We start from the raw sequence: 27351 nt of genomic DNA, 5'->3' as shown, positions 1-27351 counted from the left end.
CTAACCCCATTTCCTCAGGATTTAACCTCAACTTTCTTTTCTGGTATCCAAAGCTCTCTGTTATCTGTCACTGCGCCAATGCCCTCCCTCAGATTGTCACTCAGCCAGTAGCGTGGAGCCCTGCCCACTCTTCTCACTGAATTCACAAATGAGTAGTCCCATTCTTCTACCCACTTCTGTCTACACTGATTCTACAGGACTGCCACATGGAACTCCATCTGCCATCTTCTTTGCTTCTCTGAAGCAAGCTCTCTCCACATTCAGGTAGCATGTCTATAATGCTCAGGAAAAGTCTCCAAATGTGGCCTGAAGCACTCTGCCACAAAAAATACCAGGTGAAAATAGTTCCTCTTCATGGGAAGCAAATAAAATTATAGACTGAAGATCCGGCATCATAAGCTATTAGTAAAAGATAAGTGTGTTTTAAAATAGATGGGCTGAATGCACTGAGGGGGGCAAAAAAGTGGCACCTGCAAATCCCACTTAAAACCTCTTTGCTTTGAATTCTCCTTTAATCCTCCCCTCTTTTTCTTCTCTCTTGATAAAGACAAACAAAAAACAACTGTTCATAATAAGGCAAAAAACAAAAGAAAAAAGAAAAAAATTATGGTTGGATGTCATCATGGCACTTTGTTTCTAATCTAGGGGAAGTAATAAATTAGTCAGAGTAGCTTCTCCTTGTCTTGCTGCAGACTAACATCTGTAGTCTAGGCCCCTGGAGATGGAAATTGTTTCTAAGGCTAGAATTTGGCTACTCAAAGTCAGATGTGTGGACCAACCATTGTAACTAACTGGGAGCTTATTAGGCATATAGAATCTCATGTCACTGGGCTGTACTATGGGATCAGAATTAGTATTTTAAAAATGTTCTCAGCTGATCTAGAAGCAGAATAAAGTATGAGAATATTGTTCTCGACGAGCTAACTCCCAACCACTCCAAAAACATGAGCCATCCCATATTTATAGTTGGCAAATAAATCTTTATCAGATTTACCCTTACTTCTTATATAACAGAAACTGAGTAGATCACACAGTAAGATTTATTACCAGATATTAGATGATTTATAAAATAATTGGGTAGGCTAGAGGAAAAGGCATCTAAGCCAAGCTTCCAGGACAACTTCTAACCCTCAGTATCATATCGTCATTTCTCTCATCCTTAAAGCTGCCTTTGTGGCTACAGGAAGCCACTTATCTGGCACAAACTACCCTGTGAAATGGGAACTTCTGTCTTTTCCTGAGAATCTCAACACAGATTCCAGGCCAAGCACTAGCACATTATTGGAATCTAAATCACACACACACATAAAAAATACAGCAATCTAAATCACATCCAGGCTGCAAGCAACTTTGAAAAAATATGATACAGTTTTCGGCCTTACTAGGACAGAAAATCCCACAAAAATACTAGGACAGTGCTATTCAAAATGTGATCCACAGATGAGGGCAACTGTTTGTTAAGGGTATGCAATGAGCTAAGCACAAGAGTTAAAAGCAAGTACCGAGGCATTTTTAAAGCAGTTTGAAGTTTGCAAGACCCAAGCACATGATCTTTGTATGCAATTTGATGAACAGGATATAGGCCAGTTCCGAGGTGTAGATGTAGAATTCCGAGGTGAGATGCATATGGCATGAGCTATATTCTAAATGTATACAATGGGACCGTGTTATTTGATCAGTAAGAAAGCAAGCAAACACAAAAATAAAACCAGTAAATGACTTCGGATCCTTTGCTGTAGAGAGCTTGAGAAGCTCTGCACTGGGGGAGTGGGATGGGATGATTGATGACCCAGCCCATCTGTGGTACCCCCTGAATCCAGCTCAATTCCTACTCCACAAGGCCTATAGAATGTGATGAGCACAGGGACTTTTCAGAAACATAAATCACTTTGGCACTTAAGAACATATTATCTGTAAATAAGATTCATGGCAATGTATCTTTTTTAGTTCATGTAGAATTAGTCTATAAGCACTTATAAAATTCTCACTGAATTTTTTAAAAGATTTCATTTATTTATTTGGGAGAGAGAGAGAGCACAGAGTGAGAGAGAGAGCATGAGCAGAGGTGGGGACGGGTAGAGGGAGAGAAAGAAGCAGATTCCAGCTAAACGGGAAGTCTGATGTGGGGAGCTCAATCCCAGGCCTCTGGGATCATGACCTGAGCCAAAGGCAGACATTTAACTGACTGAGCCATCTAGGTGCCCCCAAACTATAAATTCTTACTGAATTAAAGACCATGTTTTCTTCCTATAAAGATGCAAATGAATTACTATTCATGTTACAGGAGAATTTTCTATATAAAGAATTTTACCCTAAATCTTCTTGTAATATTAACAAGCATCCCCAAATTTTGTAATATGAAAAAATACAATTTGGTGTTCAGAGTAGATCAAAATATCAGTTTGTATAATGGGAAACATATGTGTAGGCTTGAATACTCTGTTCTAACAGCACAGTACATATTTAATTTGATTAGGTTTTATTTTTTTTCCAGGAATGAAATGGTTGTCCCAATGCTGACCAAAAAAAATGTAAGGGCAATGGGACTTAAGCCACTTAAAGAGTTATACTGTAACTCCACAAACTTCCTGAGAAAAAGAGGACATGCTTTCTGAGGTAGATGCATTTCTCACATGCACTAAGATAGCCATCAGCCAACTGACAGTCATACCCATAGTCCCATTTCTTATGCTTACCTATAGACAAATTTAATTTTTTAAAGATTTTATTTATTTATTCATGAGAGACACACAGAGAAAGAGAGAGAGAGAGAGAGAGGCAGAGACACAGGTAGAGGGAGAAGCAGGCTCTGTGTAGGGAGCCCGATGGGGGACTCTATCCCAGGTCTCCAGGATCAGGCCCTGGGCTGAAGGCAGAGCTAAACCGCTGAGCCAACCGGGCTGCCACAAATTTAATTTTTAAATTATATTCAGAGATTAATATAAGAACATAATGCTCAGATATATTTATTTTTCCTACTAATCTACCCGTTGCTTTTTCAATAAAAAAAAATGCACGGACCAAGAGGATGGCCCCGTTTTTCTGGCTCCCCAGTTTGTAGCAAGACAGAAAATGATGCTGTGGTTCATAATTAAGAGACCCAAGATATTCCTAAGTTGCTCCTTTCAAGTAGCATGACCGGTCAGGTAGACATTACACTGCTTCATAAATTTCCCATATAGTGAAATTACATCTTCCTAAAAGACCTCTAAGGTCTCGTCAATAAAATTGAAGACTCTTAAGTTTTCATAGCCTAGCCAATCTAAATTCTTATTGGCTTGTATTTGCATATTCAATCTTTAAAAATCTCCATCTTTATATTCAAGCTGCATTCCTTTTTTAAACACAAAATTAAATTTCCTGTAATTTACCATTTATTTATCAATTTGAATGAACAGTTTGCAAATTTTCCAAGCTAATTTCATTCTCTAAGTGTGCCCTTTCCTTTACAGAATTCAGCAAGTTAGAAGCAATAATTCTCATGGAAGCAAAATGCATGCACAGTCAAACCACTTTCCTTATAAAGGCAGAGGTCTTTCCCCTTGCTTTGATGTTTGAAAATCTTTTGTTGAGCTGCTGGGGAATGTTGCCAAATGGTGTCACCTGCCAGCTGGAGTGATCATATGCTCCCTATTAAAGCTCAGGGCCATGCTGCTGGTCAGCAGCTGAATGTGAGGCTATCAGCGCAGCACGTATTTAGTAATGGGATAAACTGCTACAGCAATGAGGCCTCCCTGGAAGGGCCAGTACATATATTTTCTATCCTTTCACACAGCGAATGCTTTCATGCAGCTGCTTCCTTATCACTCATGCTGTTCCAGGTGGCAAACCATAGTGCAGCTTCATGGCGCAATCCCACATCCACCCCAAGTGAAAACTCTACATAGCTTTATGAGGCAGGGTAAAAACCATCTACCAGACTTCTCAAATGGTTTTTGTGGCATGATTAATTTTGGCATTCTTTTAACATTAAGGAGTTTTTGCCTCTATTTTTAAAATTCACACTAAACAAAAAGAGAAGGAAAACATAACCATGGGGCTATTTAGGTATTATTTTGGGTTCTGTACCTAATTTCGTGGTCTGAAATCAAGTTTCCAATGAGTCCCAATGAGCGATTCTCAGACATGAGCAAGGTGTCTGAGAATTCAACTCAATGCTGACATCATGTACCTAGTTCCATCCTATGGAACTGTCCCCAGCAGATACCACAGATACCAGTTCCAAGTCCAAGTCATCATCTGTGTTTCCAACCAATCAGCTATAGACCAGAAGTTCCCCAAACTTTCTTCTTGGGTTTGACAGAACTCAGGAGAAACATTTTACTTCCTAGATTGCCAGTTTATTATAAGAACAGAACTCAGGAATAGCCAGATGGAAGAGCTGCAGAGGACAAGGCACAGAAAAAGGGTGTCGAGCTTCCATATCCCTTCTTGGCCCACCACCTTCACCTCACCCAACAGGTCCACAGGCTCACCGACCTGGAAGCTCTGCAAACCCCATCCTTTTGGCTTCATTACACAGGCATGATTTATTAAATCATTGGCCATTGGCAACTCACTTAATGTCATGCGCCTCTGCATTCCTAGAAGGGTAGGGGGTGGGATTGAAAGTTCAACCCTCTCTAATCACAGGGTGGGCTCCAATGGCCATAAGCCTTCATCTCTAGGTGCTTTCCAAAAGATGTTTCACCTCATTACCTTTCTCATTCTCAACATTTGTGAAATTCCAAGTGTTTTAGGAGCTGTGAACCAGGAAATGTGGATGAAGATCAAATATATATTTTTCTTATACATCACAATATTGTGTATCAATTATTTAAAAGGATTATCAAGTATCAATTCAAAGGTTAACTGTTATAATTTTATGACAAATGGAAGAGAGAGAAATCATGTCAAATACATCCAAATTAAGGGACAGAAGTTAAAGGCAAGAATGCTTTGGGGAAATGATAATGACTGGAAAAAAAATTTTAAGGATTTTATTTATTTGAGAGAGAGAGCGCACACGAATGGGGCAGAAGGATGAAGGGAGAGGGAGAAGCAGACTCCCCACTGAGGAAGGAGCCTAACAACACAGGGCCCCACTCCAGGACCCTGGGATCATGACCTAAGCAGAAGGCGGATGCTTAAGTGTCTGACCCACCCAGGTACCCCTGGAAATTTTTTTATGTTGACTAAAACACTGGATTCCATAAGCATTCACCTAACCTGCCCAATTCTCCATTTCTCCATTGTTTAGTTAATCTACAGGTCCCAGTGATTACTGAAACTAGTATAGCACTTAACCATAAAATGTAATTCAGAATTCATAGAAATGTAAGAAAATCAATGCAATTGTTCTAAAAGATTGCCAACTGTTCCTGCTTCTGATTGCTGATTCTAGGACATTTCCCTGCCCTTTTTCTCTTTTCTCTAAACTTTCACTCTCTTAGATGAACATCCATAACCATGAATTCAACTAAAATAACTGGGGACATATTTCTACTTACCTAGCTCTACTTACCTACTTAGCTAGAATTCAGCTCCCAAACTGAATTCAACATTCCCCCCCCTAACCTGGCTTGCTGCATCTCCCATTCCTTCGGATTCTTCACTGTCCACTCCACTCTTGCCAATTTAGCAACAATTTATCACAAATCCTTATGCAGAGTATCCTTTCAATCATCTCTAGTCTCCCTTTCCACTCATACAGTCCTGAGCCAAGTATTCTTTGTCTTTAACAGGAGTAGGAGGATGAACTGCCATTTTTCTTTAATTTGTCTTCTGTATTCACTGTCCTGCACTGCCCTGCCAGAATGATTTTCCTGACAAATTTGTATTTATTTATCTGATTTATCACCTGTTCAGAATTCACAATCCCTAGAGTTCACTTTATTCAGCTGGAACCCTTCCCCCTCACTCTCAAGGTTCTTCACACCATCCCTATCATCTTCTCAAGGATATGAAAATGTGGGATGCTGATTATATCTGTCCAAACTCTTTACAGCTCCTGTTTCGCTCTCATTTCTTTTAGCTATCTTAATCTTTCAACGACCTGCTCAAGCCCATGACATTTTTATCGAATGCCAAATTTAACAGGGGAAATTTTCAAATATTGAATTTAAATTAGGAAGTGATATGTCCAGAATCGAGGAGACTTATGTTAATAATAATTCCTGTGACAAAGAGAACTGGTCCCTAGAACAGTAGACCATCAGGATTGACAAAGAGGGTGAAATGGTTCAGATCAGGGGCAGAAATCCTGTTTCACACAGAGAAGCATTTCAAAATATTGTCACCCAACGAGTAAAGAGCTGCCTACAGAGAGATGAGGTCTAGATGACTGGAAGCGGGGTCTAGGCGAACATCCATTAGGGTAGGGCACTGTGGCCTTAGGGAGGGAGGTTAAAGGGACTTTAGTGAGAGGTACTCCTAGACCCTCCTCACTCCCAGTTCATCCAGACATTCTTATTTCGTCTATTTTTTTTTTTTTAATATTGGAGTGACTGTTAAGTTTTGCTTAATTAGATGTTCTGGTGCCATGTTTTTTTCTCTTTTTCTAGTGAAAGAATACGAGAGAATCAGCCTGGAGAGAGTGGAAAGACCTGCAATACTTGTCCTTCTTTCTAACATGATCTTGAACAAATCAGTGATTCTCTCCGAGTCACTAAATTAGAGAAGGCAGCATTTGGCTTTTCTATTTTACAGCATAGCTGTGAGAATCATGTTAGTAACGGACATGAAAACTACTTGAAAATGCTTAATTCCTACAAATGTTTAGTATGGAGATGATGGCAAAGATGAGGTAAATAAACTCACATATTTGAATCTACCTTCCATACTCACATTCTTCTCTGGAAGCTACCTCAAGTCACCCTAAAACTGTCATCTCTGCTGACACAGAAAGGGACATTTGATGATTTACTGTCTGGTTCATCTCTAAGTTCTGCAAGTATGATACCATTTTCTCCTGTACTGAACTTTAGTCTTCCTCAAATATTGTAGCTTTATTTTTTTATCTGTTTATTTTTGCTTCAATGCTGGAGAAAAATAGTGACATACAATCAATTGATAGACTGCATGATGCAGATAACCAAACAGGAAGAAATCATTGTCAACGCAGTGTGTGTAGGTAGTAACGGGTATTTCGAAAGTGATAAAACTGGAGAAGCTTTACAGTGGAGGATATAAAGAGTTATGGAGAAATAGTACTTTAAAATATCCTCCTCACTACTCAAAAGCTCATTAATAAATTCTTTAAATATGCAGTCTGTAGGATGAAGAACACAGTTTGCTCAGTTCTTTCTACACTGAGAGAAATGGGAAAGCTAAATCATTTAAAAGAAGATAATTCTATTTGCCATTCTGCAATGCATTCTCAAAAGCTTCCAAAGGCTCAGGGAAAAAACCAAGACATTCAGAAATAGGACTTAAGAATCAACATCTTTAGATAAATTGCAATAAATAGGAAAAATGAAAAGTTATTATAAGTATATAGGAATTCCTGATAGAATATTTGTTCAACTTAATGGAAAAGTGCCTATGGTTGGCTACATTTTTATCTCATCATTTTTTTCATTATGTTCCAATATATATATATATATACATTGTAATCTCAGTTATTTCTCTTTAGTGTTAGAAATCTCTTTTGTTGAATTCAAGTTACAAGTAAAAGGATGCTTAAGAGAGATTAACAAAAAGAGGAAGGCAGATTCCCTGTTTAAATATCTATTTGACATGTTATAATACAGAGAGGGCTTCAAGTTGTAAATTGGAGTCTGATCTGGGCTCTAATAACCACAGTGAAAGAATCTCATGTTTCAACTTCAATTGTATATATTTGTCATAACTATGAGAATTTGGAAAGATATTTTTCAGCTAAAATGCAAGTTTTTTTTTTAAATTGCAACTCTATTTTAAGTGTTAGGGATCTAACTAAATCAACATTTAATGTGTAATAAAAGAAATGAATCCAATTTTTATTTTAGAGGAGGAAGGCAATGCATTAACTGTATGCAGATGGCACTTTTAAATATATAGATTTTCATTTTGGGAAGGGAAAACTGACTACAATGTTATTTTATTGTGCTACATATTCTATGATAACTGAATAATAAGGCTATTCTTCAGAGTATATTAATTCTAATATTAATGGATAACTGTGTACTCAGGCAGGAGACCTATTATGTTACTTATAAAAATAATTACTGCACATTAAATGTTTACAAGGTAATAAATATTCATGATCAATTTCATTAATATTAATAATAACCATCATCATTGATTTAATGGTTTGCTAGGCATTATATCTCATTATTCGTTCAGAAAAGCTGTTACACATACTGTATTTGTAATCAAATGCAATAAATTTATAGATTTAATAATGTTACAACATAATTTACTGGACTTTAAACTTCCTGAATCAAAGCAATATATAAAAACACAGGGTGTTGAAGGGGGTAGGCTAATACAGGATGCGTTGCTATGACTGGCCATAAGTTTCATGAAAGTATCATAAAGCACACAAACTTATTTCTGTGTTTAAACCCAAGGTAATATCCCCAGGCGATTCTTCATTTAAAAAAAATTAAGATTTTATTTATTCAATTGACATAGAGAAAGCACAAGTGAGGAGCAGAGGGAAAAGGAGAAGCAGGCTCTCCACTGAGCAGGAGCTGATGAGCATGTGAATCCCAAAAGCATGATCTGAGGTGAAGGCAAACACCCAGGTACCCCTTCTCCAATTTTTACAGGTAAAGTAACTGTGACCCCAAAATGATAATTGCTGAATTTATTGAATTGCTGTTATTGGCCCTCTACTTCTGTAAGTGCCATCATCTTAGAGCCTGCTGAGAAACTAAGTTCTTCATGACAGCACCCCCAGTCCCAAGCTACCATATCCTGAACTGCCTAAGGTAAAGGTACCAGATCCTTGCTGCTGGGGTTCCATGACCCTCCAAATGGCCTACCAAACAGCATCCAAGATGACCCCATGCTGTTCTCCCTCTCCATAGCATGATCTTCACGGAGTCTGTAGGAAGCAATCTTTTGCCATAATTATCTCAGAGAAGTTAGGACCTACCCCATAGCCTTTGAGGACACAGCAGTATTCTGTTGGCATTCCCACTTCAAAGTATCAATCAGCTCAATCTAAATAGATTACCAGACACCAGGAAATGGAGAGGTCTCCAGGAAATGCCTCTTATTAGGTATGAGGTAAAAAGTGTATCTGCTCTTTTCAAAAAAGTCACGTCACAAATAAATCCTTTCTCAGTACTTTGACGCTTTTCTATATTTGTTACCTGTTTACGAGGATCAAAAATTGTCAACAAGTGTTCACATATTTACTTTTGAATCACATCTCTGTTTTCTAGAGATATACTGCATATTTGCAAACATAAGCATCCTTAAACATATGTTTATATTTATGTAAATACATGTATGCAAATCTGTGATTTAAAGTATCAAAAATGATTTTATTGGGTCATATATTTTGATAGTATTACCAAATCATCCTCCAATATAAAATCTTAATCTATATGCTGATTAGTAGTGTATGAGTCCCATTTAATCATAACCCAAACTTGATGTTATAAAACTTTTATGTACAGTCTTTAAAAAACTGAAAGGGTAATAAGTGATTAACTCACTGTTGTCTTACTTTGTACTTCTCTGAATGAGAATAAACATCTCTGTACAAATTAACTGGCTTCTTACATTTTCTCTTTGATTTCACATGGTAAGGAGAACAAGACAGTTTCACTATCTTTCTGTAGGGTTGCCATGATTTTTATGCAGGGATTTTGCTAATATGAAAACAACTGCATGTCATTTAAGGGGGTGTGATCATCCTGAGAGACAGAAGCAAATGGCTACAGAGGTGTTTGGTTATTTATTCCTCACCAGCTAGAATTTAGCTTCTGGCTCTAGAGATGTTGAGTAGTGAGCAGTGAGTAGAGGCAGGGGGCCACTGCTGGAGCTGTCCTCTGGTGGGACTGGGTATTTTTCCAGGTGTACTTCTTCCAGCTATATGGCATCCACGCTTGTTTCTCGGGCTCTCCCAGGAATTCTGCACTCTGCCTACTGCCAACAATAAACTCCTTTCTGCTTTAAAACTCCTTTTTGCTGTTTGTTCTTTGTCATCAGTGGATAAGAAAACTGGCCAGTATACTAGTTTTCTAATAAATTCACTTAAGTCTGTAATTACTACTTTAGTCAAATACCACACTGTATATTTTCATATATAGCGTACTCATTCTGTCTTATTTATAAATAGCTGTCAAGTCCTTAGTTCTATCTCCTTTTTAGTCCAAAGGTATATATTTTTCTTTTGGGTATCCTTTAGTTACCAGTTCTAATTGTAATATGTAATTACAGTAAATGTAGTCAGTCGGAAATAAATGGAAGACCACTGATTTAATCCAGATTTGTCTGGTCTCACAGAGTGTATTTTTATCCATCACATTATATAATTTTGAAGTCTGTGATTTTCTCCATTATTTTGATTACTTTAATGGAGGAAGTCCATCTACAAATTAGATAATGTTTATGTTTTCTTCTATTTTCCTTTATTATTTAACATTTAAAAATATCTCACTAGCATTTGTTTTGTTGTACTGTGTACAATAGGGCTCTGAATTTATTTTTAAAAGCATTCTTATATATTCTTATACATTATGTAATATATAAATTACTTATATATTACTTATGTCACAGTAATTTTATTGAATGAAGTTTCCTTTATCCACTGATTGGTGATACTTCCTTTGCAGTACATTAAAATTTTTAAAAAGAAAAAAATAATTAATCCCTTAGTTTTTATGTTTCTCTGTAGTATATAAGCACACTGCTAGCCTCAATTACTTTAGACACATTCGCCACTACTGCCTTCATGAAGTTGTCCCAATTCTCAATTTCTCTGCTTTTAAGAGCAACATGTAATATCACAAAATATGTCTAGAATTCAGATCAGCATGGTGTTCTAATTTCACCTCTCTCTTCCCGCTAAGTTAGATGTACGATAAAATCAGCTCATGAGGACACATGTGGGAATGAACACCAGTAAGCCACATGTCCTATAACAACAATATGGTCTGACAACTGTGATCCAAGGCTATCTCAAGAAGCAGAAGTAAATTTTGGATAGCATTGCTTTATCTCATCCAAGAATGATGTGATATTTAAGAAGCATCATCAAAGTTGAAATTTCAGTCTTCTCACTTTTTCTCACACATTAAAGGGAGTCCAGAAAATGTGGTTTCTATCAGCACTGATGAAGTTGCTCATTCTCTTATTCATTTAAAGCCCAAGGAAGGGCTTACTCTTCAGTTCTTTTAACCTTTCCCTCTTGGTTCCTTGTGAATCCTTGTTCTCTTACTTTGGCCAGCCCTTTGGAGCTCTCCCCAACATTTTGTTTTGCCACAACCCATGGACCCCACAAAAGCCTAATTCTTTTGTTCTCTAGCTTGCTTTTCTTGAGAGAACACTCTCCTGCAGCTTTTTTCATATTTCCCTCATATAGGGGAAAGAAAGGCAAAGGGGAAAGCATTAAATAGTGAAAGAACAGAAGAAGGCTGTGGATTCTCATAAATTATTGATTTTGATCCTTTAACTTAACCATTAATTTAATTTGTAAAGGTAATTATCATCTTATTCTTCAAGGAGACTCAGGAAAAAGTTGCTGAAATAATAACATAAGCAAGAGTTTTAGAATCTCACAGTGATGGTATATTAGCACTTTGCAAAACAACTATGAGAAATTTATGCAGCTATCTGTAAGCAAGACATTCTATTAGCCCAAGATTTCCTCTAGCTGAGATAAATTTTTTATCTGGTCCATAGTACTTCGATGCCTCTTAAACTGCTTTACAGAACTATTGTTTGGACTCGTGTTCTCAATATTTACCAGCTACTAACAGAAGAAACCAAAGTATGCACAACACACATGCACACACACGTATGAATGCAAGCATGTACACAGACACATTTTTAAGAACAAATCATGTTTCATTTTTTTTCTATTAGCTGTTCAGGTATCTCAATCTAACTTTTGTTTTTAATCACTGTCACCAACTTCCACATGTGATTCTAAAACTTCACCTAATCTCTCCCTTCCCCTCTTCTTTCTCTAATTGCATTTATACATCTATACATCTATATATGTATCGAACATTCATTCACTGGTTTAGCTTTTTTATTGTAAATCACCCCCAAGTCCTTATAGGAAGTAGACTTTATAATCACTAAATATGAATACTAACAGAGACCTGAAATCTATATACAAATTTCTAGGATTTTTATTGTTGACAAATGATACCAATACTTCACACTATTTGGCATTCTACTTATCACAGATTATCAACAATCATCAATTTCTTTGTTGTTACATCAAATACCTTTTGTTGGATGTTAATTTCTGGTCTAATTAGGAAGTGAACTAGGATAAAAGAAAATTAACCACAATGTTTTGTTTCAATGCTTAAATGACTCTTCTTTAAGTAATAGGCTATTTAAGAGATCTAGAGTTAATTGAAAATTGCCATTATCAAGTCTTTCTTCAATTAGTAATCAGAGAGAAAGCACACATATTTCTGTATTTGAAGACCATAGGTCTCACTGCCAGCTCTGAGCTCCAGTGGGATTTGACACATACAAACTCTACTAAGACTTTGTACTTCCTTAAATAGGATTGAATTTGGGTAAATTCCATATCACTCAATGTTCTAAAGCCTCTCATCTTTAATTATTTTTATGATAAATCAATCTTAGTATGAAGCATAGAATGGTTCAAGGTTTTCTAACTATTCACAGAACTGAAGACACTTGAAAACTCAAATACTATATTAATGCTAAGTGACTTGATTTTGATCAGGTATTTTCTTGTGTACTAGTGATTGAAAATAATTACTTTGTAAACTTAAATATATCCCTAAGAACAAAATCTGTATTGATTACTGTCATAGTTGCAACTGCTTAGTTCATCCAACTGAAAATATAATGCAAATGAAATAATTGGCATAAATATTGTAAAAGATAAGAGAGAAATTTCTTTTGTTAAAGCTAAGATTATATAATCTGAAAACTTAAGAGAATTTAATAAAACACTTTGGGAATTAAAAAGAGAATTGGCAATGTGGATGGATGTAAGTTAAATATGTACAAATCAAATAGTTTTACCCTTATAAATGCACCTAGACACAGAAATGTTAAAAAAAATCTATATTAGCAAGAAAAAAAATCACATACAAAATATTTAGGAGCAATTGTAGCAAGAAATATCTAGAATCCATATAAAAATTGCAGTATATTATTTAATAACTTGACACATAAGAGCAGAAGAAGGGATCCCTGGGTGGCCCAGTGGTTTAGCGCCTGCCTTTGGCCCAGGGCGCGATCCTGGAGACACGGGATCGAGTCCCACATCGGGCTCCCGGTGCATGGAGCCTGCTTCTCCCTCTGCCTGTGTCTCTGCCTCTCTCTCTCTCTCTCTATGTCTATTATGAATAAATAAATAAAATCTTTTAAAAAAATAAGATCTGAACAAATAGAAAACTATAATAATTCTTGATAGGATTTCAAAGTTACATTCAAATATGAATTATTCCAGTTAAAATCACATGGTTCATCATAGAATTAGATATAAAGGCCACAGGGTTAGGATAGCTAGAAAATCACAAAAAAAGAAGAGCAGAAGGGGAGTATTTGCTATTTTAAATATAGCAAAATATACATTCATTATAGAAATGTCCATATGGTATCATATAGAAGGAGATATATCAGTCATAGAGAATCCAGAAATGGATTAAAAAAATGTGAGATATTGATAGTTCAGTAAATGAGGAAGATATGACCTATTTAAACAGTACCAGATAGCCAAAGCAAATTAAAAAAAAACTCACAAAATTGAAGCCGTGTCTTACACATTCACAAACTAAAGCCCAAAAGAGAAGATGTAAATTTAAAATTAAAACAACATAATATAGTTTAGAAAGATTTAGAAAACTTAATTTGCAACCTATGACTAGGAAGGCCACCTTAACCTTAAATGAAAATGCACAAGCAGAATAAAAGGCAAACATGTTCAATGTCTTAAAAACTCAAACCTAGCACTAGTCAGTAGACTGATAAATGTGTACAACCTAAAATGGATGTTACAAAGACTGAATTACTGTGACACAAGCTGTTATAAATTGATAAGAGAAACACAAATAGAAGAGAAATGAACATGTACTCTGTTCATTTTATATGTAGATGCATGGCAGCAGAAACTCAAAAATCCATATACAAATGATGAAGTGCTCAAGTTTGTCACCCAGGGAAATGAAAAATCAAGCAACAGTGTCATATAACTTCAGCTTGCATAAGACTAGTAACAAGAGCTTTTTTGTTCAGAGGAACAAGAGAAAAAGTGTACTCTTATTAAACACTGGGTGTTAGCACCTCCTTGGAAAGTATCTAGAAAAATCTTTTAAAATTAAATTTGACCCAGCAATCCCATATCTGGGAATATGTGCTATAAAAGTAAAAATAGCAATTCACATAGATATATATATATATATAAGGATATATATATAGTTCTTCATGTAGCTGATTCCTAGTAGTCATAAGCCAGAAATAATTTAATCACCATCAGCAGGGAATTTAAGAATTAAAAAAAATATGGATTAGAGTTATTCCTTATAAATTGGAAGGGTTTCCACAGGGTTTCATTAGCTAAATGAAATATGTACAATATGATCCATTAAAAAAACAATGGACCGAGTAAGCTAGTTGCCTGCATGCATATGTATAATCATTATGTGTAGTCTTATATGATATGGCTTGTTAATATACCTCATGGGTAAAGGAAATGTGCTTGATGTATTAATATGATACAAAAAATGGGGTAGTAAATTTAGGATGCATGATATAATCCAACAGATACATAACATGATGCTCAGCCACCAAGATTATTAATAGTGGTTATTTCAGCGTGGTTGGATTCTTGGTAGATTTTCTTTTTGCTTTATATTTTAACATCGTGCTCTTAGTTTAAAGATATTATTAATTTTATAAACAGTAAAATAAGTCTATTCCCACTGTGTATGAAGAGTAATAAAATATTGTTTATATAATTGTATTATGCAATATTTACAGGTAAACTAGAGGACACAAGACTACAGAAATATGATCAGGAAAATTTAAAAAAAATGAAGTGTGGTTTCATTTATTGTTACTGAAATATACTGGATGTTCAAAGCTTTCAGATATCAATTTCAGTGTAATTTTATAATATTGATGACTGCAACAAATACTACAACAAATGGGGGTGCCTCGGTGGCTCAGTCAGTTAAGTGTCTGCCTTCAGCTCAGGTCATGATCCCAGGGTCCCTGCTCAGCAAGGAGCCTGCTGCTCCCTCTCCCTCTGCCTGCTGCTCCCCCTGCTTGTGCGCACTCTCTGTCAAATAAATAAACAAAATCTTTTAAAAAATACTACAACAAACAGTTGAATCATTTATGATCTTTGGCACCATATCTAGTCACAAACAACTGTTTTCAGAGATAAATTTTGATATGATTTATGAGTTTTATCTAAGCTTTTAATTTAAAATAGGCAGCTAAATAAAGGACCATTTCTCCCATTCTTGTACTTTCAAGAAGACAGGTAACATGAAGAAAGACACAGAAATAGCAAGTGATTGAATATGAGTCAGTTCAAATATTTTTGATTTTCTAATTGTATAATTGGTATTTAACTCTGCTGACTTCCGAGAATAATGTGCCTATTTTATAATTATTTTGTTTGTGCCTATATGACATCATTTCCACCTTTGTATAAGTAGAAAATGCTGAATAAATATGTGCCCACCAAGTATTGCTCATCTCTGACCTAGAAAAAGGCTCTAGTCTGGTGCAACCCTTCCTGACAATCCATTATACTCTACTCTTGGGTCTGGAGAGTAAGTTATTAATGGCAAACCAAGGGGTTGACAAACATCTGATGACTTGTGTGATGATTTTTCTTAATAAAAACTAGTCATCTAAATAACTGACAATTTATTCTTACTTTATACCTTTTTCTCCCTCAAATACTCTAAAGTTGTAATTCCAATGGACATTCAACAATCACTTTCTTTTGTTGAGGTATATTCCACTATTAGTTTTTCATTTAGATTTAGCATTTTCTTTAGAAGTCTCAAATATTCTTATCCATCTTGTCATTTAAAAAGTTTCTGGATAAAATTCACCAGAACTTTTTTTTTTTAAGCCAGTGGTAGATCAATGGGATTGAGGCTACTGTCCTAGATTAATTTATTTACATATATAAGTACTGTCACACATTTGTGTACAAATGAAATAATAAATATAATATTTATAAAGAGATTACCCATTTAAGACATAACTGAAATCATAACTTTAAAAAGTGATATTGTCAATGTGGTCATTTGTAATAGAAGTGATCAGTGCAAAACGATCAATGGAGTTTCAGGGGTCATATTTACTAGGTGTTAATGACAAAACCCATCTTATCCTTTGGCAGCCATGAAGCCCTGAGCACCTCCTCAAAGTCCCCTCAGGGGATAAGGATCAGAGAGATATTTTCTAGTAGTTCACAGTCCAGTTGACAAAATACATGAATGATAAAACCTATGCTTACCATCGAAGGAAAATTTAGCAAAAGTGAAGCATTTCTTTTAGACCCAAGATGATAGAACTAGATCTTTTCCGTTATTACTGTTTGTTCAACTTTTCCATCAGCCATTCTCAGAAAATGTCTCTGGTGAGCAATAAAAACTTACCATTTGATGATGTTCATGGCAACAGAACAGGACTATTGCCCCCACTTTCAACGTAATCTCAGCTCTACCTGTGCCTTTGACTCCCCTGGGCCCCAGGCTGTCAGCTTGATAATGAAAGTAAGTGGTAAAATGAAACTATGCAAAAATATGTCACCAGTGCCCTCTTACCAGGGAACTCCACAAATCACATTAGGAAATGTTTCTTTTCAAATTGATTTATTTCACCGCACTTTGCTTTGGTTGTTCAAATGCAAACGGCTTCAGAAATCATATTTGCAAGTCTAAAATTAAGAGGACACAGCAGAGCATATGCATCATTCATGATGATTTCATAGCGTTCCCTAGCCTGATTTACAGTTGTCAAAATTAACATTACATGACATGATCCATTATGTGTTTTGTTCAACATTATATTATCCAAATAACGACATATTCCTTTCAAACTAATTTCAATTCATTTAAACTCTACCATTTTTTTTTTTTTGTCATTTCTACCGTTTCCTTTCTTTCTGCCAAGGTAGCTTATAAATTTTATATGATTCTATATATGATATCATAATTTCCAATATAATCCTTATTTTCATATTTTTATTTTTTAATCTCAGATTTGGTTTATCTCACTTTCCTTTTTTTTGGTTAATCTCCTTTATTACATAGAAAACCCCACATTTTCCTGAACTAAGTCAGGATTCTGTCATGGAGGAGTGGTTGTAGTCATTAGTCTGTTACAATAAAAGATAAAAAATATAAACAAATTCTCTCTGCATCCACCTTTATTTTGAATGTAGTATCTTACAAGTCAGGAAACAAGGATGGAATAATAAGAAATGCTGGTAATAAATGATTTTGCAATAGAATCTAAGATGCACTAATTCTTTCATCAGGAAAATCTCTATGATGTATTTGAAGATCAATATATTCAATGACATTGGCTGTCACATAATTGTACTAGGTTTACTGAATATCATAAATCATGCAAAAATTATTTTTAAATATCCTTATCAAAATAGTAAACTTTTGGGGTACCTGAGTTGCTGCTCAGTTAAGTATCTGACTTCAGATCTCATCTCAGTTCATGATCTCAGGGTCTTGAGATTGAATCCCAAGTCTGGCTCTGCACTGAGCATGGAGCCTGCTTAAGATTCTCTCTCCTTTTGCCCTTCCCTCACAAGTTACACACACTCTCTGTCTCTCTCTCAAAAAAAAAAAAAAAAAAAAAAGTAAAGTTTTACAGAAATAGAATTTTATTTTGTGCTTAGTAGATTTATCTAAAAATTGTATCCTATTAATGATATTTGGATGCTCCTAGAATTTAAAATACTTTCCTTGGGTAATATGAGTAGAATCCAAGATTCTATGAGCCGAATAGAAAGGCATAATCACAGTGAAATGTATATACTTACAACATAAACACTTATCTTCTTAACACTAGTGTCATCCTAGTATATGAAAGGTATATAGATGTAAAAAAGGTGCTTATTTTCATTATAAAATCAAATATATGTTGATTTCTTTCCATCTACAGAATGTAACTGCTCTTTTGAAAGAGATTTAAAGAACCCAGTGATAAGATAAAGTTTATGTTCTTGTCTCCTTTTGTTTTCAATGATCTTTACCATCTAATTTTTATTTTATTTAGCTTTTATTTATTTAATCTGAGAGACAGAGAGAGAGGCAAAGACACAGGCAGAGGGAGAAGCAGGCTCCATGCAGGGAGCCCGATGTGGGACTCGATCCTGGGACTCCAGGATCACACCCTGGGCTAAAGGCAAGCGCTAAACCGCTGAGCCACCCAGGGATCCCACCATCTAATTATTTTAAATTTGTTTTTTATTTATTTATTCATGATAGACAGAGAGAGAGAGAGAGAGAGGCAGAGACACAGGCTGAGGGAGAAGCAGGACAGCAGGATCGCGCCCTAGGGCAAAAGCAGGCGCTAAACCTGAGCCACCCAGGGATCCCCCATCTAATTATTTTAAAAGCACCCTTAACTGTTAATAAAAATTTCTCTTTCAGGAAGATGGTGGAATAGTAAGAGGACCCTAGCCTCACCTCCACCAACAGATATACCTAGATAACACTCTCATCAGTGCAAATAATCCAGAGAATGACCCAAAGACTCACAGAATATGTTCTGCAAATAACTGTAGAGAAGAGGCCACATCAAAAGGGTAGGAAGGGCAGAGACACAGTCAGGAATTAGAGGGCCTCACAGGACTGTCTGCAGAAGCAAGGGATGTAGCTGCTGAGGAGAGGGGAGAGAAGCAGACTCCTACACGGAGGAAGATGAATCCCCATAACATTTGGCTTTGAAAACCAGAGGGCTTCAATTTCATAAGTTTTTATAACAGCATGGCATAAAATTTGGAATTCTAAAAACTCAGCAGGCTCAGAGCTGGGAGATCCTAGAGGGTGAAAAGAATTTGAGTGTCCAATCTTAAAGAGACAGCACAACAAAGAGCCCAGAAGCAGCAGTTTGAAAGGTGCTTGGTGTATATGAGAGGGAGTTATTTATTAATCTCAGAACATGTCCAGAGGAACAGAAATCTCTGGGGAAGTCTTCCAGGAACACAGAAATTGACAAGCACCATTTTCCTCTCTCATCCCCCAGCATAAACACAGGGTTACCTGTGGGACTTGTTACCTAACTTGCTAGCACTGCCACCCCAGCCTGAACTGTGCTTCTGCCAATCCACACACACACCCCATTCCGCAGTTGCAGTGCTGCAGGGCTGCTTCCATAGAGAAGGGGGCAGGCCCAAAGCTTGCTAGCACTGCTGCCCCACCTCACCCTCTGTGCTGTGTTTCAGCAGATCCACCCTTTCCCACATGCTCTTGGCCAGAGTCCATACGGGGTGGTGTCAGAGGCCTGATAGTATGCAAACAGCCCTTACAGTGGCCACACCACTGCCAAAGTGATTTCTGCCCCAGAGAGAAGGAAAGATAATCACACACACACACACACACACACACACACCAGTTACATGGAAGCCTTAGCTGTGGGCCAGTGGCAGATAACTGGGCTCACTACAGGATACAACACAGAGAAAGCACCATGCAGTTTGGCATTGCTGCATTTCTGGCAAATGCCTGGTCTGACTCAATTCAAGGCCAAGGCATCCCCAGAATGGCCCACTAATACCACAAGAAGAAAACACTGCCCACTACAGGCAAAGAGATCCCTGGCAGATGACTAAACTGAAGAAAAAGGTGGTTCAGACACAACAGCAGGGCATATGCATCATATATAGAGCACATCCCTGAAATGCCAGGTCCTGGTGAACATGAGACATGACAGGGCAGGTCACTCCAGGATCTCTTCTCCTTAAGACCATTACTTTCAAGTGCAGGAGATGTAGCTGTCTTTCCTAACAGAGAAACAGACACAGAAAATTAGACAAAATGAGGAGACAGAGGAATATGTTCCCAAATGAAAGGACAAAATCACAGCAAGAGACCTCCTAAGAGAAATAAATGGAGATAAGTAACATGTCTGATAGAGAATTTAAAGTAATGAACATAAACATACTCATTGGACTTGAGAAAAAAATGGAGGATATCTGTGAGATACTTAACAATGAGATAAAAAAAAAAAAAAGAACCAGATATGAGGAACACAATAAAGGAAATTAAAATCACACAAGGTGGAATAAATAGCATACTAGATGAAGCAGAAGAACAAATCATCAGCAACCTGGAGGAAAAAGTAATAGAAAGTAATCAAGCTGAGGTGATAAGGAAAAAAATGTGCAAAATGAGAAGAGACTTCGAGAAATCAACAATACCATCAGGTGAAATAACATTCACATTATAGGGATCCCATAATAAGAAGAGAAAGAAAGGTGGAAGCAAATTTATTTGAAGAAATAATAGCTGACACCTCCCCAAATCTGGGAAAGGAAGCAGAAATGCAGATCCGGGAGGAACAGATATGTCCCAACAAAATCAACCAAGGAAATCCACACCAAGCCACACAGTAATTAAGATGTCAAAGAGCAGCGATCAAGAATTTTTAAAGGAGCAAGAGAAAAGAAAGCAGTTACACATAAGGGAAATCCCATAAGGTTATCAGTTGATTTTTCAGCAAAAACTTTGCAGACCAGAAAGGAGTGGCATGATATATTCAAAATGCTGAAAGGAAAAAAAAAATCTGCAGTCAAAAATATTCTATGCAGTAAGGCTATCAATTAGAATAGGAGAGATAAAGAGTTTCCCAGACAAAGAAAAGTTAAAGGAATTCATGACCACTAAATCTGCCTTACATGTTAAAGGGGACTCTTTGAGTGGAAAGGAAAGACAGAAACAAGAGCAAAAAAAAAAAAGATAGGAAGCATAAAAGTAGCAGAAGTAAGTATATCTGTAACTATCAGTCAAGAGACTCACAAAAATAATGTAAATATGACACCATAACCTAAAATGGATAGAGGAGAGAAGAATGGATTCAAACTTAAGTGACCATCAACTTAATATAGACTGTTATATTAATAGTATAGAAGGTATTATATACAAACTGAATGGTAACCACAAATCAAAATACAGTAATATAAAAGCACAATATAAGAAAATAGATCCCAAATATATTACTAAAAAAGCTAACTAGTCATGAAAGAAGAGAGTAAGAGAATAAAGAGAAAAAACTGCAAAAACTACCATAAAACAAGCACAAAATGGCAAAAATACATATCTCTCAATAATTACTTTGAATATAAATGGACTAAATGCTCCAATCACAAGACACTGGGTGACAGAATGGATAAAAAAAAAAAAATAAGACTCATCTATATGTTGCCTACAAGAGACACTTCAGATCTAAAGACACACACAGATCGAAAGTGAAGGGACAGAGAAGCATTTATGATGTCAAAAGAAAGCCAGGATTGCAATATGTACATTAAAAATATAGACTTTAAAAGAAAGATTGTACAAGAGACAAGGACACTATATAATCAATCATTCACAGGAGAATCCAACAAGAATATATAACAATACTGTGAATATTGTAAATATTTTTGTACCTAATGTGAGAGCACTCAAATACTTAATGTAGTTAATAACAAATATAAAGGAAATAATTGATAGTAATAGAATAACAGTAGGGAACTTTTAACATCCACTTGCATTAATGGACAGATACTCCAATCAGAAAATCAACAAGGAAACAGTGGATTTGACTAATATACTAGACCAAATGTATTTAATATATTCAGAACATACCATCCTAAAACAGCAGAATACACATTCTTTTGAAGCGCACATAGAACATTCTCCACAACAAATTACACATCAGGACACAAAACAAGCCTCAAAAAATTCAAAAAGATCGAAATTATACCATGTTTCTGACCATAATGCTATGAAACTAGAGATCAACTGCAAGAAAAAAATGAGAAAGGGCACAAATACGTGGAGGTTAAGTAACATGCAGCTAAACAAAGATTGGGTCAATCAAGAAACCAAAGGGGACATAAAAAAATACACAGGCACAGTGAAAATGAAAACACAAGGGTCCAACATCTTTGAGATGCAGCAAAAGATGCAGAAATTCTAAGAGGGAAAGGTATAGCAAAATAGGCTTACCTCAAGAAGTAAGAAAAGTTTCAAATAACTCAACCTTAAACATAAAGAAGTTAGAAAAAGAATAAACCAAACCCAAACCCAGTAGAAAGAAAGAAATAGTAAAGATGAAAGCAGAAATAAATTAAATTAAATAAACAATAGAACAGATTAAACCAGGAGCTAGTTCTTTGTAAAGATCAACAAAATTGATAAACCTTTAGCCATACTCATCAGAAAAATAAAAGGATTCTAAACAAAATCAGAACTGAAAGAGAAGAAATCACAACTGACATCACAGAAATGCAAAGGATTATAAGAGAATATTATGAAAATTATATGCCAACAAATTGTGGACAACCTAGAAGAAATAGATAAATCCTAGAAACATATAACCTCCCAAAATTGAACCACAAAGAAATAAAAATTTGAACAAGCCAATTACGAGCAATGAAATTGAATTAGTAATCAAAAAGCTCCCAACAAACAAAAGTCCAGGACCAGATAGCTTCACAGGTGAATTCTACCAAACATTTAAAGAAGAGTGAATACCCATTCTCAAACTACTTAAAAAAAAAAAAAAAAAAAAAACAGAAAATGAAGGAAAACTTCCAAATTTATTCTATAAAGGCCTGTATTATCCTAGTACCAAAACCAGATAAAACACTACAAAAAAAAAACCAACCCAGAAATACAGTCCAATATTTCTGATGAACATAGATGCAAAAATCCCCACCAAAATAGTAGCACACTGATTCCAACAATCCATTCAAAAAATCATTCATCACTATCAAGTGGGACTTACTGCTAGGATGCAAGGCTGTTCTAATATTTGCAAATCACTCAATGGGATACACCACATCAATAAGAGAAATAATAAAAACTATCTGATAATTTCAGTAGATGCAGAAAAAGCATTTGACAAAGTACAACATCCATTCATGATTAAAAAAAAAACCTCATCAAAGTAGTTCTAGAGGAACATACCTCATTGTAATAGAAGCCATATGTAAAAAAGTCCACAGCTGACATCATCCTCAATGATGAAAAACTGAAAGCTTTATCCGTAAGATCAGGAAAAAGACAATAATGTCTACTCTCACCACTTTTATTCAACATAGTACTAGGCGTCCTGGTCAAATCAATAAGGCAGAAAAAGGATTAAAAGGAATCCAAACTGGTTAAAGTAGTGAAACTTCTACTATTTGCAGATGACATCTTGCTACATCTAGAAAGCCCTAAAGACTCCACCCCAAAACTACTGGAATGGATAAAAAAAAAATTCAGTAAGGTTGCAGGATACAAAATCAATGAAAAGAGATCTGCTGCATTTCTATACACTAACAGTGAAGGAACACAAAAAGAAATTAGTAAGCAATCTCATTTACAATTGCACCAAAAGTAATAGAGTACCTAGGTATAAACTTAACCAAGGAGGCAAAAGACCTGTACTCTGAAAATTATAAAACACTGATGAAAGAAATTGAAGATGATACAAACAAATGGAAAAACTATCTATAATCATGTATTGAAAGAACACTGTTAAAATGTCCATACTACCCAAAGCACTCTACAGAATTGATGTAATCCCTATCAAAATACAACAGCATTTTTCACAGACCCAGAACGAGTAATCCTAAAATTTGTATGAAATCACAAAAGACCCCAAATAGCCAGAGGAATCTTGAAAAAGAAAATCAAATCTGGAGGTATTACAATTCAGATTTCAAGTTATACTACAAAGCTGTAGTAAACAAAACAGCACACTACTGGCACAAAGATAGACACACATATCAGAACAAGATAGAAGGCCTATAAAAAAACCTCATAATTATGTGCTCAATTAATCTTCCACAAAGAGGTAAGAATATGTAATAGGAAAAAGACAGTCTCTTCAACAAATAATGTTAGGAAACTTGGATAGCTATATGCAAAAGAATAAAACTAGCCCACTTTCTTACACCATACACAAAAACAAACACAAAATGGATTAAGGACCAAACTCTGAGATGTAAAACTGTAAAAATTCTAGAAGAGAGCACAGGTAGTAATTTCTCTGACATCAGCCATACCAACATTTTTCTACATATTTCTCCTGAGGCAAGGAAAATAAAAGCAAAAATTAACTACTGGGACTACATCAAAATAAAAAGCTTCTGAGCAGTGAAGGTAACAACCAACAAAACTAAAAAACCAACATACTGAATGGGAGAGGATATTTGCAAATGATATATCCAATAAAGGGTTAGTATCTACAATACATAAAGAACTTATAATACTCAATACCTCCAAAGATCCAATTAAAAAGTGGGCATAAGACATGAAAAAACATTTCTCCAAAGAAGACATCCAGATGGCCAACAGACACATGAAAAGATGCTTAATATCACTCATCATCAGGGAAATGCTAATCTAAATTACAATGAGATATTACCTCACACCAATCAGAATGGCTAAAATAAAATGGCTAAAAAACCCCACAAGAAACAAGTGTTGGTAAGGATATGGAGAAAAGGGAACCTCTTACCCTGTTGGTGGGAATGCAAAATAGTACAGCCACTGTGAAAAACAGTATGGAGTTTCCTCTAAAAAATTAAAAATAGAATTACTATATGATTTAGTAATTCTATTCCTGGGTATTCACTTAAAGAATACAAAAATGCTACTATATATCCATTTATATTCCACAGTGGAATAGTATTCAGCCATAAAAAGAATGGTATCTTGCCATTTGCAATGACATGGATAGAACTAGAGAGTATAATGCTAAGTGAAGTAAGTGGCTCACAGAAAGACAAATGGCATATGATTTCACTTATGTGAAATTTCAGAACAAAGCAAAGAAAAAGAGGGGGGGAGAAAGACATAAGCCCCCAAATAGACTTTTTTCTCCCTCTGGACTCTTTTTTTTTTTTTAATTTTTTTTTATTATTATTTATGATAGTCACAGAGAGAAAGAGAGAGGCAGAGACACAGGCAGAGGGAGAAGCAGGCTCCATGCACCGGGAGCCCGACGTGGGATTCGATCCTGGGTCTCCAGGATCGCGCCCTGGGCCAAAGGCAGGTGCTTAACCGCTGCGCCACCCAGGGATCCCTCCCCCTGGACTCTTAACTACAGAGAATAAACTGATGGTTACCAGAGAAGAAGGCATCAGGAGGATGGGTGAAACAGGCCATAGGGATTATGGAGGACACTTATCATGATGAGCACTAAGTAATGTAGAGAATTACTGAATCTCTATATTATACATCTGAAGCTAAAATAACACTATGTTAACTACACTGGAATTCAAATAAAAACTTAATAAAAATTTTAAAAACCACTAAAATTTTCACATTTTGCTGAACTATTCTCAACTTACACAACAATTTTACATGCCAGAGAGCTCCGTTTTCAATAAAAAGTGTTTGAAAACCTGCATGAAATCCAAAGTGCATCAGTATACCACATCTTGAATAAAATCCCAAAGTATTCAAATTTCAGACTACTGAAAATAATTTCTGAGATATTCATAGTTATTATTCTTGACTTAGACTATATCTCTTTTCCTATCTCTATTCTTATTCACCTTCCAAAAGGATTACATGTGTATTCATATACATGTCAGTTAGTGGTCTGGTTTATGTCTATGAGAAGTCTTTTGAAAGCTTTTCCTTTTTTAAGCCAAGAAGAAAATTACTGTAATCTCAACTATCAATGGTCATTAGTGATTCTTCTTCAAAAACCTGCTTTGTTTTTTCCAGCACTGTACACTGTACATGATGGTCCCAACAGTTCAAAATCTTTTCAGTACAATGGCTTCTTGTACCAAGCACAGTACAATTACTTTGCTCACTTACAATTCAGCTCCTGTCCTGGTAAATACTACTAAACAAAATTTCCCTGGTCACAACTTTTAGAATCTAGTATCACTGACCATATATTTGTACTAAATGGAGAAGGAAATATTTGTCAAAGAAACCTTTGGGAAAAAGCTAGATAATCACTCTATAATAAGATGATAAGAAAAATAAAGAACATAGCAAGGTCAAAGTGTGAGTAGAGGCTTAAAATCATGGCTAATATATAAGCAGTAATTTTAAGAAGATAGTAAAACATAAAATTACTAATACAATATATTAATAGACTCTATAAGAGTTAGCATATTCTTAATTAGGTTATAGAAATAGTGCCTTAATAATTTGTTAAACTCCTTATCCTAAGTGGACTTTTTTTCCCTTTGAAAGCATTTCCTCCTATTTAAATCCCTTCTTGTTATATTCCAGTCAGAGGGAGACTCAGTGCTGCCCATATAAAAGTAGCAGAATTCCAGCAAATAAATGAAAACAATGGGTGAGATCACAATTGCTGTTAGGGAGAGGCAAGGTCACCACCCCAAACAGTGGTCAGGCAGTGCAAGGAAGTGCCAGCTCAAGGAAATTTGCTCTCACACGGGCTCAAGAAAGAAAGTTAAACTTAGCACAATCAAATGGAAGATATTACTAAGGCTCTGAGGAAAAGTGAGGAAATTAGAATGGACTTTATTTAAACTTTATGTGAAGAAGGAATAAACAGTGGTATCTATAATTTGAGTTATGGTTGGTCCTTAGTCCCCAGAACTTTCTTTTAACTTATTAAATAGTCTTAAAACATTACCTAAGAGCTTCCTTTTGTTCAATTGCTCCCTGAGAGGCCATCATTTAAACCAAAAACACTCCTGTGAGGTGAGAGAGAGAGGTATAGGAGGGGTGAAGTCAGCCCAGGCATGATGAGACAGACCATTGTGCCTTAGGATGTGGGAAGTGATCCTGGTAGTCACACTGATTGGATATTCAGAAGAATTTGCTAGAGGTTTATAGGTAAACATTGACAATACTAGCTTTAGTCTGCCAGCATCAGTGTCAATTACTTGATAGTTGTGACTAAACAGTTTAGTGGTTTCAAGATATACAAACAGGGGTAGAAGATAACATAAATAAGGATGCTTATAAATGTACCAAAAAAGTTAAACTAAGTAGACTAATGCTTATAAACTATTGGAGTACATTTACAATATCAAGG

The 27351-nt window shown here is 35.8% G+C and overlaps 1 protein-coding gene and 1 long non-coding RNA gene across 2 annotated transcripts in view; both read right to left on the bottom strand.

Annotated features, from left to right (window-relative positions):
• The window catches only part of THSD7A (thrombospondin type 1 domain containing 7A), a 428088-nt gene that overhangs the window by 207969 nt on the left and 192768 nt on the right, over positions 1–27351 (bottom strand). The gene's annotated exons all lie outside the window — the stretch shown is intronic.
• Positions 14744–21242, bottom strand: LOC144288838 (uncharacterized). The gene is made up of 3 exons (XR_013356836.1): positions 17784–21242; positions 16926–17038; positions 14744–15415 (listed from the first exon to the last, which is right to left on the bottom strand). It is a non-coding gene; the product is annotated as an uncharacterized LOC144288838 (long non-coding RNA).

Source organism: Canis aureus, chromosome 18 (genome assembly GCF_053574225.1).
Source record: "Canis aureus isolate CA01 chromosome 18, VMU_Caureus_v.1.0, whole genome shotgun sequence".
Taxonomy (NCBI): Eukaryota; Metazoa; Chordata; class Mammalia; order Carnivora; family Canidae; genus Canis; species Canis aureus.
This window is presented reverse-complemented; position numbering and strand designations above follow the sequence as displayed.